The 12,534-nt window shown below is 41.2% G+C and overlaps 1 long non-coding RNA gene across 1 annotated transcript; it reads right to left on the bottom strand.

Annotated features, from left to right (window-relative positions):
- Window positions 1-2,385: 2,385 nt before the first annotated feature.
- LOC106561190 (uncharacterized) lies at window positions 2,386-11,363 on the bottom strand. Its single transcript, XR_014395802.1, has 2 exons — window positions 10,720-11,363; window positions 2,386-4,964 (listed from the first exon to the last, which is right to left on the bottom strand). It is a non-coding gene; the product is annotated as an uncharacterized LOC106561190 (long non-coding RNA).
- Window positions 11,364-12,534: the final 1,171 nt, after the last annotated feature.

Raw genomic sequence — 12,534 nt, forward strand, 5'->3', positions numbered from 1 at the left:
ACAGTTTGAAGGACACAACTCATGTTATTCTGGTTAAACAGTGAGAGACAGGTTGATTAAGGAGTGGGGATTCTTTTTACAATTAGGAAATAATATTTCATGTTTTACTCGTACATCAGCCAGCATTGTGAATGGTTAGGAAATAACATGTCATGTTTTACTCGTACCTCAGCCAGCATTGTGAATGGTGTCTGAGGCGGTGACAAACTAGACCATGGCAGTAAATCTAATACTTAAATGTTTTTAGTCATGCATGAAAGGTCTGGGGTGGTTCTGTGGTTATAAGTTACTGACCTTGGAATACATTTCTGGCCATGCTGGAAGGGTCTGAATCAAACCTAATGTCCACCTGGTACACTGGCAGGGTCTGAATTAAACCCAATGTTCACCTGGCACACTGGCAGGGTCTGAATCAAACCCAATGTCCACCTGGTACACTGGCAGGGTGTGAATCAAACCCAATGTCCACCTGGCAGGGTCTGAATCAAACCCAATTTTAATGAATTGTCAATGAAGCATTATTTGTGCCACGCTCAAAACAACTGTTAACTCGGAACTATGAAAACTTGACTTCAGTGAGTTCAAGACAACTGGGAACTCAGGAAAAAACAAGCTCCAACTGGGAAAATACGTATTGAACGGTCATCCAACTGGGAATTGTAAATCCGGAACTCGGGACTCTTTCTAGAGCTACGACCTGAAGATCACTGACATCATCAGGATTCAACCTTGTTTTTTCCCCGAGTTCACAGTTGTCTTGAAATCACCATAAATCCAGAGAATGACAGACTTTGATGACAGAATTTGCCGACGAAGGACACCTTCCTGTTCAAGTGAGCACAGAACAACACAGTGAGTCCAAAAACATCTTGTATGCTGCTGCTTAAATGATGTAATATGCCAGGGAGACATGTATACTGTAGCTAAGAAAGTAATACTAAGTGTATGTTGTGTAGTAAGATGTTAGTAGCCCATGTGCCTCACCCTAATCATTTGTCTATTTTCCACTCTTAATTTTGCCTAGGGTTCTGACTTGGTGGTGCACATGTAGCCTATAACCTGTTTTAGAGAAATGAAATTGTTGAATATTGTAAGAACTTTCATTGACTGCTTATTTGCCCCCTTTATTTATCCTACGGTTCTGACTTGGTGTACAGGGAGGACACTGTTAGAACGGTCCATGTTCTGAATTCTGTCACTGTACATTTCAAAAGTGCTAAACAAATAGTTATATTGACAACGTCCGTCCTAGCTCACTCATTAATATCTTAATCAAAATTACGGATTGCCTCTTAACCGCTTGTCATCCCCTTATGCCATAGTTTGTACATCTCAATTGTCATAAGAAACCACACTTGTTTATGCAAGTCAGCCATATCAGCTATGTTTTTTTAAAGTCAGTAAATTAAGCTGAATGAACTGTTTCGCTGCCAGACAAGGATCCACTGATAGCCAGGTGTAGCAGTGGTAAAATGTTGGAACTGCTGTTGGGACAGCTTTATGTAGGACTTAACAGTCTGTGGGCACCGTTTGTCACCGTTATGGTGCAATTAATGTATTGTTTAGTGCTGTGTTTTCCCAACAAGATGTACATGTTAAAATTGCCACTGCTCCTCAGCCTTCCTCTCCTCTGAAGACCCAGTGAGGGTGGAGCTCAGTCAGAGAGCTGTTGAGGGACTGGTTAGGAAGAACACTTCTACAGCCAGAGAGGTGAGAGGTGACACATGGGTTAGATGGTAAAAATGTATGTCCCCTTAGCAGTTCATCACATCAGCAAAAGGTAATATGTTCCATCATCCATGTTTATTTACATTAGTGCAAATTGTCCACTGATACTGGTGTAATTTCTCACCCCTTTGGGCTATATGAAAGTTAATTTCCTCGCAGGCACACACATTTGTTCTTTGATAATATGAAGGTAATTTGTGTAAAATGTACTTTTCTCCACTCATTCACCCCATCTCTTTACATTGCTTATGCATATTTGGTGGCCTGACTGCATCCAGACTATGTCAAAGGCCCATTCTGGTAGATCTGAACCTAATGCAGTTTGGAGTGATCGGATGACAGAATTCACATTTAGGTGCCAGGTGTAACTGAGGCCATAGATGCTCCATATCCATTACTTTGAGTGTTTTATATAATATGACTAAATGTGTTTTTGTGCTAGCAGGGGCAGTCAAGAAATGGAACGGCAAGGCCACAGAACATGACATAAGCAGAGCTGTGGGAGACCACCTCAAGCCCCTGTTAGAGCCGGGGGTGGTGTTTACCACTCCACCACGCCTTCAGCAGGCTGGAAAAGTGAGATTGATACTGTTTTTCATACTAAGAGGGACCAAGAGTCTGTTGATTGGTCAGTAATTAGGTACATTTGACTTAAAATATGTTCAAATCAAGCTTTATTTATACAGCACATTTCAGACATCAATGCAACTCAATGACTTCAAAGGAAAAAAACATAAAAAAATGAAAATAAACAAAAATATTTAGTACACAACAAACAGAAGACTAAACTGAAAGACTAATGAGCACCCTAAGGAAATGCCATTGATTAAAATATTAATTGGATGCAACATCCAACCCAAAATATAAGCGTGTTTTTATAGGAGGGGTTCTGAAAGACACTATGGGGGTGTCCACTGGAAGTTGACTAGTAACAACAACTGGGACATAAAAGACACCCACCATTAGACACACCAAATCTGCCCAAGAAGAGGAAAACAAAAGAAAAACCCACACCAAACTTAAAGACAGGAAGTAAACCAAAAAGGTGGAGCAACTAAAGGTGTTGACTCTCCACATCTATCAAGACAACTGGAGTACTGGGCCAGACACTCTTAAATAGAACCTGGACCAGCTCAGGTGACACACCTTCCCACTAACGAGATGGACAAGCCAGCACAGGTGTAACACATACAGACTAACGAGGTGACACCAATCAGTGCGTCCTACGTGCTAACGAGCTAGACGTGCTAAAGTCCAACCTCAAAACATAAATGGAAAAACCAAAGCCTGTAACACCTTCCCCCTTAAGACAACAAATACATCCTATATTTTTGTTGGATAAGTTTGCTCACCACCAACTGAAAACAACTTCCATTTCACATTATAAATCTATTACAATACTTCAGCTTCTCCAATATAAACATGTTGTCTACTGGCTGTAAACAACTAAAAACAAGAAAAACAAGAAAAAAACATTTCTAAATAATAATACAATCGTATTATTTCTATAGAATCCTAAAACTCACTAGCTTCTAGAACTCTCGTCCCGTTGGAACGAGCCCAAACAAAACATCTCCAATACAGGAAAAACATGCAGTCAAAATAAATTGTGATCCATGGCAACGCACTAGCTAAACGCAAAACACAAATCTTATATCGATTTGGGGGGGAAAATCAGGTTGAACCTGCTCTTGAAACTAACACAACAAAACAAAAAACACATGGAAATGGGAGATATCTTTTACCTCACTGGTTAGAGGACAACCTGCAGAAGACAGTCAGCTACATTTTGGAGTGATGCATTTAAATGTAGGGGTCGCTAAACAAAGGAACACAACACTTATTTGTCATCACTCATCGGTATCATGTTGAAATCAATTGTGCCAAGAGGAGGTAGATGAGGTTGCACATCCTGTTAAAACTAACAGCTCAAAAACCACACAGAATCTTGGAATAATGTAAACATCACTTGTTAGAGGACAACTTGTAGAAAACAGCCAGATACATTTTGATTCCAGTGGGTAAGCAACGTGGTAAGTGTAACACAACTCTTTTTTTGTTAGTCACTTTTTGTTAAATCACATAAATAGTACTCTTTCAATTCAGAGCCCGGATTTTGCCCCTGAGGCTAATATCCATATCATGTTGAAATCAATAGAACAGGGGGCAAACATTTAGGGTTCTACATTGTAACATCATTAAAATACTCCTACTACAATGTTAAAACATTCTACATTGTGACATTATTTCATTGATATCATGAAACAACTCCTTCGTTCATGTATTTTCTGATGTTTGATCAGAGATCTTTAATCAGAATATCTTGTCACATTGATCACAGCTATAAGGTTATTTCTCTCCTGTGTGTGTTCTCTGGTGCATCTTCAGATAGCTAGACGCAGCAAAACTCTTCCCACATTGATTACAGCTATATGGTTTCTCTCCTGTGTGTGTTCTCTGGTGTATCTTCAGATAGCGAGAAGTAGCAAAACTCTTCCCACATTGATTACAGCTATACGGTTTCTCTCCTGTGTGTGCTCTCTGGTGTACCTTCAGATCGCCAGATATGATAAAACTCTTCCCACATTGATCACAGCTAAAAGGTTTCTCTCCAGTGTGTGTTCTCTGGTGTGATTTCAGGTTGCCTGACTGAGTAAAACTCTTCCCACATTGAGCACAGCTATATAATTTCTCTCCTGTGTGTGTTCTCCGATGTACTACCAGGCCCTTTGACTGAGTAAAACTCTTTCCACATTGATTACAACTATACAGTTTCTCTCCTGTGTGTGCTCTCATATGTATCTTCAGATAAACAGATGTAGTAAAACTCTTCCCACATTGAGTACAGCTAAATGGTTTCTCTCCTGTGTGTGCTCTCAGATGTATCTTCAGATAGCCAGATGAAGTAAAACTCTTCCCACATTGAGTACAGCTATAACTTTTCTCTCCTGTGTGTGTTCTCTGGTGCACTATCAGGCTGCTTGACTGAGTAAAACTCTTCCCACATTGAGTACAGCTATAAGGTTTCTCTCCTGTGTGTGTTCTCTGGTGTATTTTAAGTTCTGATGAAAATTTGAAATGTTTCCCACAATCAGAGCAGTAGTGAGATTTCTTCCCTTTGGGTCTCTGCTGGTGTTTCTTGAGGTGTTCTGATCTGGAGAGACTCTTCTCTGCCTTGTCAGCATCATGATGTTGTTGAGGCTCTCCAGAGGATCCATGATAGTCACATCTCTCTCCTGTGTGAAAGACAAAGTCAGACAGATGGTTAAAGGCCCACAACAGTAGAAATCCACTGTTTATTTGAGGTAAAAGGTGATGCCTGAAGTAAAGGAAAATAACGTATTGAGGTTGATTTGCAGAACAACGAAGAATTGGTTCAAAAAAAGGGGGCCTCTGTCGTTTGGAACTGGTTTTGCTTTAAGATATCTGACCTCGACCAACAAACAGCACTATGTAAGTTGTGTTGACGCCAAAAGGTGGAAACACCAGCAATTTTTTTTTTTTTTTTTTACCTGATCCTTCTTATACGTTAAGCAGAATATATACCGCTATGCAAATCTATCATATTTGTAATTTGTAATTGTGTGCAATATCCAAACATTACATTGCTTTTATTTATAATTTATACATTAGCCTCTGGTTTCAATATATCCTCTCTCTTTCAATAATAAATATCCTACTATATAAATGATCCTGTTTTCTAAAGCAATTTAGCTCTCTTAATCACAACAGTAGTATGTAAATCAATAGATGGATTAAATGCAAGAAAGTGGTCAGCACATTTTCCTATATTTGGAAGAAGCAGAAGGCCCTGACAAGTGCACAGGATAAACTGAGCCAACAAGGTCATCACAGAATCCCTGACAAGGTGGACCTGCCCCTCAACAAGCTCATCACAGAATCCCTGACAAGGTGCCCCTCAACAAGCTCATCACAGAATCCCTGACAAGGTGGACCTGCCCCTCAACAAGCTCATCACAGAATCCCTGACAAGGTGCCCCTCAACAAGCTCATCACAGAATCCCTGACAAGGTGGACCTGCCCCTCAACAAGCTCATCACAGAATCCCTGACAAGGTGGACCTGCCCCTCAACAAGCTCAACACAGAATCCCTGACAAGGTGCCCCTCAACAAGCTCATCACAGAATCCCTGACAAGGTGGAACTGCCCCTCAACAAGCTCATCACAGAATCCCTGACAAGGTGCCCCTCAACAAGCTCATCACAGAATCCCTGACAAGGTGGACCTGCCCCTCAACAAGCTCAACACAGAATCCCTGACAAGGTGGACCTGCCCCTCAACAAGCTCATCACAGAATCCCTGACAAGGTGCCCCTCAACAAGCTCAACACAGAATCCCTGACAAGGTGGACCTGCCCCTCAACAAGCTCATCACAGAATCCCTGACAAGGTGGACCTGCCCCTCAACAAGCTCAACACAGAATCCCTGACAAGGTGCCCCTCAACAAGCTCATCACAGAATCCCTGACAAGGTGCCCCTCAACAAGCTCATCACAGAATCCCTGACATGGTGCCCCTGCCCCTCAACAACCTCATCACAGAATCCCTGACAAGGTGGACCTGCCCCTCAACAAGCTCATCACAGAATCCCTGACAAGGTGGACCTGCCCCTCAACAAGCTCAACACAGAATCCCTGACAAGGTGGACCTGCCCCTCAACAAGCTCATCACAGAATCCCTGACAAGGTGGGCCTGCCCCTCAACAAGCTCAACACAGAATCCTCGACAAGGCAAATGATGGAAACAGTCCTGGAGCAGGAAAAGGACGTCACACAAGTCCTGGCAACAGACAACAACAACACAGCACCTTGCACCCTCCTGGCAACAGACAACAACAACACAGCACCTTGCACCCTCCTGGCAGCAGACAACAACAACACAGCAACTTGCACCCTCCTGGCAACAGACAACAACAACACAGCACCTTGCACCCTCCTGGCAGCACGACAACAACAACACAGCACCTTGCACCCTCCTGGCAAGACATTGAGGTCTTTGAATACAACGACTTATCAACATCTTATCAACAGCTGTAACATTTTGACCCTCACAGGAAATCTACACTGGCAGTTATAGAAAGACCCATTTACTATATAACCATTGATTCTTGAAGAATATACACTACCGTTCAACAGGTTGGGCTCACTTAGAAATGTCCTTGTTTTTGAAAGAAAAGCAAATTTTTTTGTCCATTAAAATAATATCAAATTGATCAGAAATACAGTGTAGACATTGTTAATGCTGTAAATGACTATTGTAGCTGGAAATGGCTGATCTTTAACCTCTTACATCTAGACGTTCCGCTAGCGGAACACCTGCTCCAATATCCAATGATAGGCATGGCGCGAATTACAAATTCCTCAAAAATACAAAAACTTAGACATATGACTATTTCACAGCATTTTAAAGACAAGACTCTCCTTTATCTAACCACACTGTCCGATTTCAAAAAGGCTTTACAGCGAAAGCAAAACATTAGATTATGTCAGCAGAGTACCAAGCCAGAAATAATCAGACACCCATTTTTTCAAGCTAGCATATAATGTCACAAAAACCCAGAAGACAGCTAAATGCAGCACTAACCTTTGATGATCTTCATCAGATGACACACCAAGGACATTATGTTATACAATACATGCATGTTTTGTTCAATCAAGTTCATATTTATATCAAAAAACAGCTTTTTACATTAGCATGTGACGTTCAGAACTAGCATACCCCCCGCAAACTTCTGGGGAATTTGCTAACAATTTACTAAATTACTCACGATAAACGTTCACAAAAAGCATAACAATTATTTTAAGAATTATAGATACAGAACTCCTCTATGCACTCGATATGTCCGATTTTAAAATAGCTTTTTGGTGAAAGCACATTTTGCAATATTCTAAGTACATAGCCCAGGCATCACGGGCTAGCTATTTAGACACCCGGCAAGTTTAGCACTCACCAATATCAGATTTACTATTATAAAAGTTTGATTACCTTTTGTTGTCTTCGTCAGAATGCACTTCCAGGACTGCTACTTCAATAACAAATGTTGGTTTGGTCCAAAATAATCCATCGTTATATCCGAATAGCGGCGTTTTGTTCGTGCATCCCAGACACTATCCGAATGGTAAAGAAGGGTCGTGCGCATGGCGCAATTCGTGACCAAAAAAATCTAAATATTCCATTACCGTACTTCGAAGCATGTCAACCGCTGTTTAAAATCCATTTTTATGCCATTTTTCTCGTAAAAAAGCGATAATATTCCGACCGGGAATGTCCATTTAGCTAAACAGAGGAAAGAAAACAAAGCTTTCGGTCGACGCGGGCACGAGCCTGAGTCTCACAGTACTGTAACCAGCCACTACCCAAACGCGCTACTTTGTTTCAGCCAGAGCCTGCAAAGCCACGATTCAGTATTTTGCAGCCTTCTGAGAGCCTATGGCAGCCGTAGGAAGTGTCACGGGACAGCTAAGATCCTCACTCTTCAATAAACAGAGACAAGAAGAACGACACCTTGTCAGACAGGCCACTTCCTGCATGAAATCTTCTCAGGTTTTTGCCTGCCATATGAGTTCTGTTATACTCACAGACACCATTCAAACAGTTTTAGAAACTTTAGGGTGTTTTCTATCCAAAGCCAATAATTATATGCATATTCTAGTTACTGGGCAGGAGTAGTAACCAGATTAAATCGGGTACGTTTTTTATCCAGCCGTGAAAATACTGCCCCCTAGCCATAACAGGTTAATGGAATATCTACATAGGCGTACAGAGGCCCGTTATCAGCAACCATCACTCCTGTGTTCCAATGACACGTCGTGTTAGCTAATCCAAGTTTATTATTTTAAAAGGCTAATTGATCATTAGAAAATCCTTTTGCAATGATATTAGCACAACTGAAAAATGTTGTTCTGATTAAAGAAGCAGCCTTCTTTAGACCAGTTGAGTATCTGAAGCATCAGCATTTGTGGGTTCGATTACAGGCTCAAAATGGCCAGAAATAAAGACATTTCTTCTGAAACTCGTCAGTCTATTCTTGTTCTGAGAAATTAAGGCTATCCCATGTGAGAAATTGCCAAGAAACTGAAGATCCCGTACGCAGTGAACTACTCCCTTCAGAAAACAGCGCAAACTGGCTCTAACCAGTGTTGAATTTGGGCTAAACGTTGAACATTGAGATATTAAAAACATAAGAGATCAGACACAGAGTATATAAAGGAGTGAGATCTGTAGAAAGACAGAGTGGCTGTGGAATGTGCTGGCTGGACGGGAGGAGATCACAGGATTGCTTTAGGGGAAGCGGATGGACATCTGTGGATTAGACGAAGGAGGGGTTGAGGTCAGGAGGTCAGGTCAGATGCCTTGAAGGGAGTAATAAGGGTTTAGTATCCTGTTACCCTCTTCCTGTCGAACCAGGAGATGTAAGGATTGGAGAGAAGGAGGAGTGTCCAAAGTGGGGTATATATACTTGTGATGGTGAGAACAGGTTTGTGTCTGAAATACAGCTGTAATGACCCTTTGGAAAGAATTAAACTTGGTTAAGCTTCTCTAGTCTGAGTTATTTACTCTGAAACATTAGAACCTAACACCAGAATAGAAAGAGGAGTGGGTTAGTACATTAGGGTTAGTACATTAGGGTTAGTACATTAGGGTTAGTACATTAGAGTGTCTAGTATGAGAAACAGACGCCTCACAATTCCTCAACTGCTTCATTAAATAGTACACGCAAAACACCAGTCTCAACGTCAACAGTGAAGACGCGACTCTGAGATGCTGGCCTTCTAGGCAGAGTTCCTCTGTCCAGTCTCAACGTCAACAGTGAAGAGGCGACTCCGGGATACTGGCCTTCTAGGCAGAGTTCCTCTGTCCAGTCTCAACGTCAACAGTGAAAAGGTGACTCCGGGATGCTGCCTTCTAGGCTGAGTTGCAAAGAAAAATACACATCTCTGTCCAGTGTCTGTGTTATTTTGCCCATCTTAATATTTTATTTTTATTGGCCGTCTGAGATATGGCTTTTTCTTTGCAACATCTCGGAGTCCCCTCTTCACTGTTGACATTGAGACTGGTGTTTTGCGGGTACTATTTAATGAATCTGTCAGTTGAGGACTTGTGAGCTTTTCTTTAAAAAACAAGGACATTTCTAAGTGACCCCAAACTTTTGAATGGTAGTGTAACTTATAAATGCCTCAAATATTTCAACTGTATTACCCCATCAGAAACCAAAGCATAACCAAAACATTGCATAACTCCACTGTATAGCCTCAAAACCTGGTTAAAACTATGATTTTGACCTTAGGAATGACTGGTCCTTGTATTCATAGTGTACTGAATTCAGGGGGAGCCCTAAGCTGAACTCAAACCTAGGTCCAGTGACTGACAAGCCAACACCTTATGAGGTCGCTAGGTTTTGGGTTATGTTTGCTACAATAGCTTTCTCTATGAATTTGAGAGTGGTTACATTTCTCCAGCCCCCATTCCTCAGCTGTTTACCAAACCAAGTCTCAGGGCTGACAATTTTTTGCTATTTAAATCCTAGGTTACCCCTATAAAATAGCCGCACATCTATCAACCAATCTGTAGTTCATACAATAACAAAGCTGTCATTCCACCACTAGTTTGGTTATAAGATGATGATGGGGCTGGAGAAATGTAACTACTCTCAAATTCATGGACTGACCATCCATGATATCAACATTATAGTTTTAACCATGTTTTGAGTGTTTGAGTGGTTACAGTGTTTGTTTATCATTTAAATTGTTTCTAAACATTGGAGTAAAAAAAGCTTATTTGAGGTTCTGATGGAGTACAACAGTTGAACTAAGTTCATGAGGCATGTGTTATATTCTTCACAGAATCAATGGCTATAAATAAATAATTTAAAAGTCTAAATATGGATGTAGCTATTGCAGATTTCCCCTTTAATACCAAACATCAGTTCAACAACTGCAGTTTGTGCCTCTGTTTTTAAGACAGTACTTACTAGTGTTAATCAGGGCACGTTTATCGTTAGAACCATTGGATGCCTTAACATGCCTTTGGGAAACCGAGCCCAGAAATCCAGTTTCATGCTCGTCTTCTTCCAATGTGACAGTCATCTCCCCATCCTCCTCTTCTTTAACAGTAACATCCTCCTCTTTCACTCTGAACGCGTCTTCCTCTTCTTTAACTGTAACGTCTTTCTCTTCTTCTTTCACGGTAACAGCCTCACCCTCCACTTGTTTCTGTATTGGGACAGCCTCCTCTTCTTCCTCTTTCACGACAACGTTCAGCCACAGACCCTCTTTCTCCGTCCAGCAGACCTCTTCCTTAGCAGGAGAGAAGCTTAGTGAGCTCATGGTCGGGAATGTTAGCTAGGCTAATGCTAACTTAACCAGCCCGCTAGCTGACTAATAACAACAACACCGTAAATATGGAATAAAATCGGATAACTAACTAGACGACAGAAGTTGCTTTAAAACACAGTGGCTAAAGCGTCTAAAGAGCTTTATTGTTTCGGCTATTTTGTCTAGCAAGCTACAGAGGTGGCTGACTAACTGTTGCTGCTAATGAAAGAAGGGTTCCGTCCACTACATTATACGTCACACTAACAGCATTGCCTTACATTCCCACACCGCCATCTGCTGACTGGAGTGGGTAACGCAGTTGAGTAAAATGTATATTTTATTTTCAGGAAAAGGTTAACCCCCCCCCCCCCCTAAATAAATCAATATCAGTCAATATATTTTTTCTGTGATTTCTTTTTTTCGTCAACCGTTCCATCGCATCTTAAACTTCTTCCCGGGCAGCACTAGGACCGGGGAAGGCTGCTGCACTAGTGACTGTCAGACTTTCTTCAGTGAAGATGGCGGACAGAAATACTAGGAGAGAGGGGTACCCCTACACAGAACTGAACTGGATCAAAGATGTCGGACAAAAATACTAGGATGGAAGCAAATGTAAGGGATTATAACGTCATAATGAATCATGCAAAAAAATGTACAGTTGACAGGAATGCTAGTTAATGTAGAGACAAACGATTAGGCATTTTTTTATTGTAAAGTTATCGTAAGGTTTATCGTAAATTGACGAAACTCGCGATTTAGCCAGCTCGCTGACTAGCTAACATTAGCCAGCTAGCTGACTAGCTAACATTAACCAGCTAGCTGACTAGCTAACATTCACCAGCTAGCTGACTAGCTAACATTAACCAGCTAGCAGACTAGCTAACATTAGCCAGCTAGCTGACAAGCTTTATGGGTGTTGTGACATGAGTATGAAATTGTCATTCTGGTTGTTTTAGGGACTCCTGAAACAACCAGCAAACCAGGCTGTCGTTTTGTGAGTGGATGTATAGAATCTAGCTAGCTGAAGAATTTACTGCAAATTGAATGTACAATTGTGTAAGCTTGCCTTGCTGATATTTGCCATGCAGATAGATGAAATAACGTAGCTAGCTATGTTCTTGCTTATTGTGCAGTGGATGATTATAATACCTGTATGCCTATGGATGTGTAGCTAGCTCTCTAGTCGATCTGTGTATGGACCCAAACGTTTGGTATACATATGAACCTCAGCTATCATAGCCAGTTGTATCAACTTCAAAACAGCCTGAATGACATTAATGAAGCCTATGGATTGAGTAGAATATAATATCATGTTGTGCCAAGGATGCAAGTCGTATATACATGTAGTTATTACCATGCATGAGATCCCCACATTGTAGCCTGTACATTTAATATATTCACTGATCATGTACTCTACCTTGGCAAATAAAGGTGCAGTTTAGGTATGAATGTCTTTGAGATTATTTTTCAGT

Source organism: Salmo salar, chromosome 01, assembly GCF_965601325.2.
Source record: "Salmo salar chromosome 01, fSalSal1, whole genome shotgun sequence".
Lineage (NCBI taxonomy): Eukaryota > Metazoa > Chordata > Actinopteri > Salmoniformes > Salmonidae > Salmo > Salmo salar.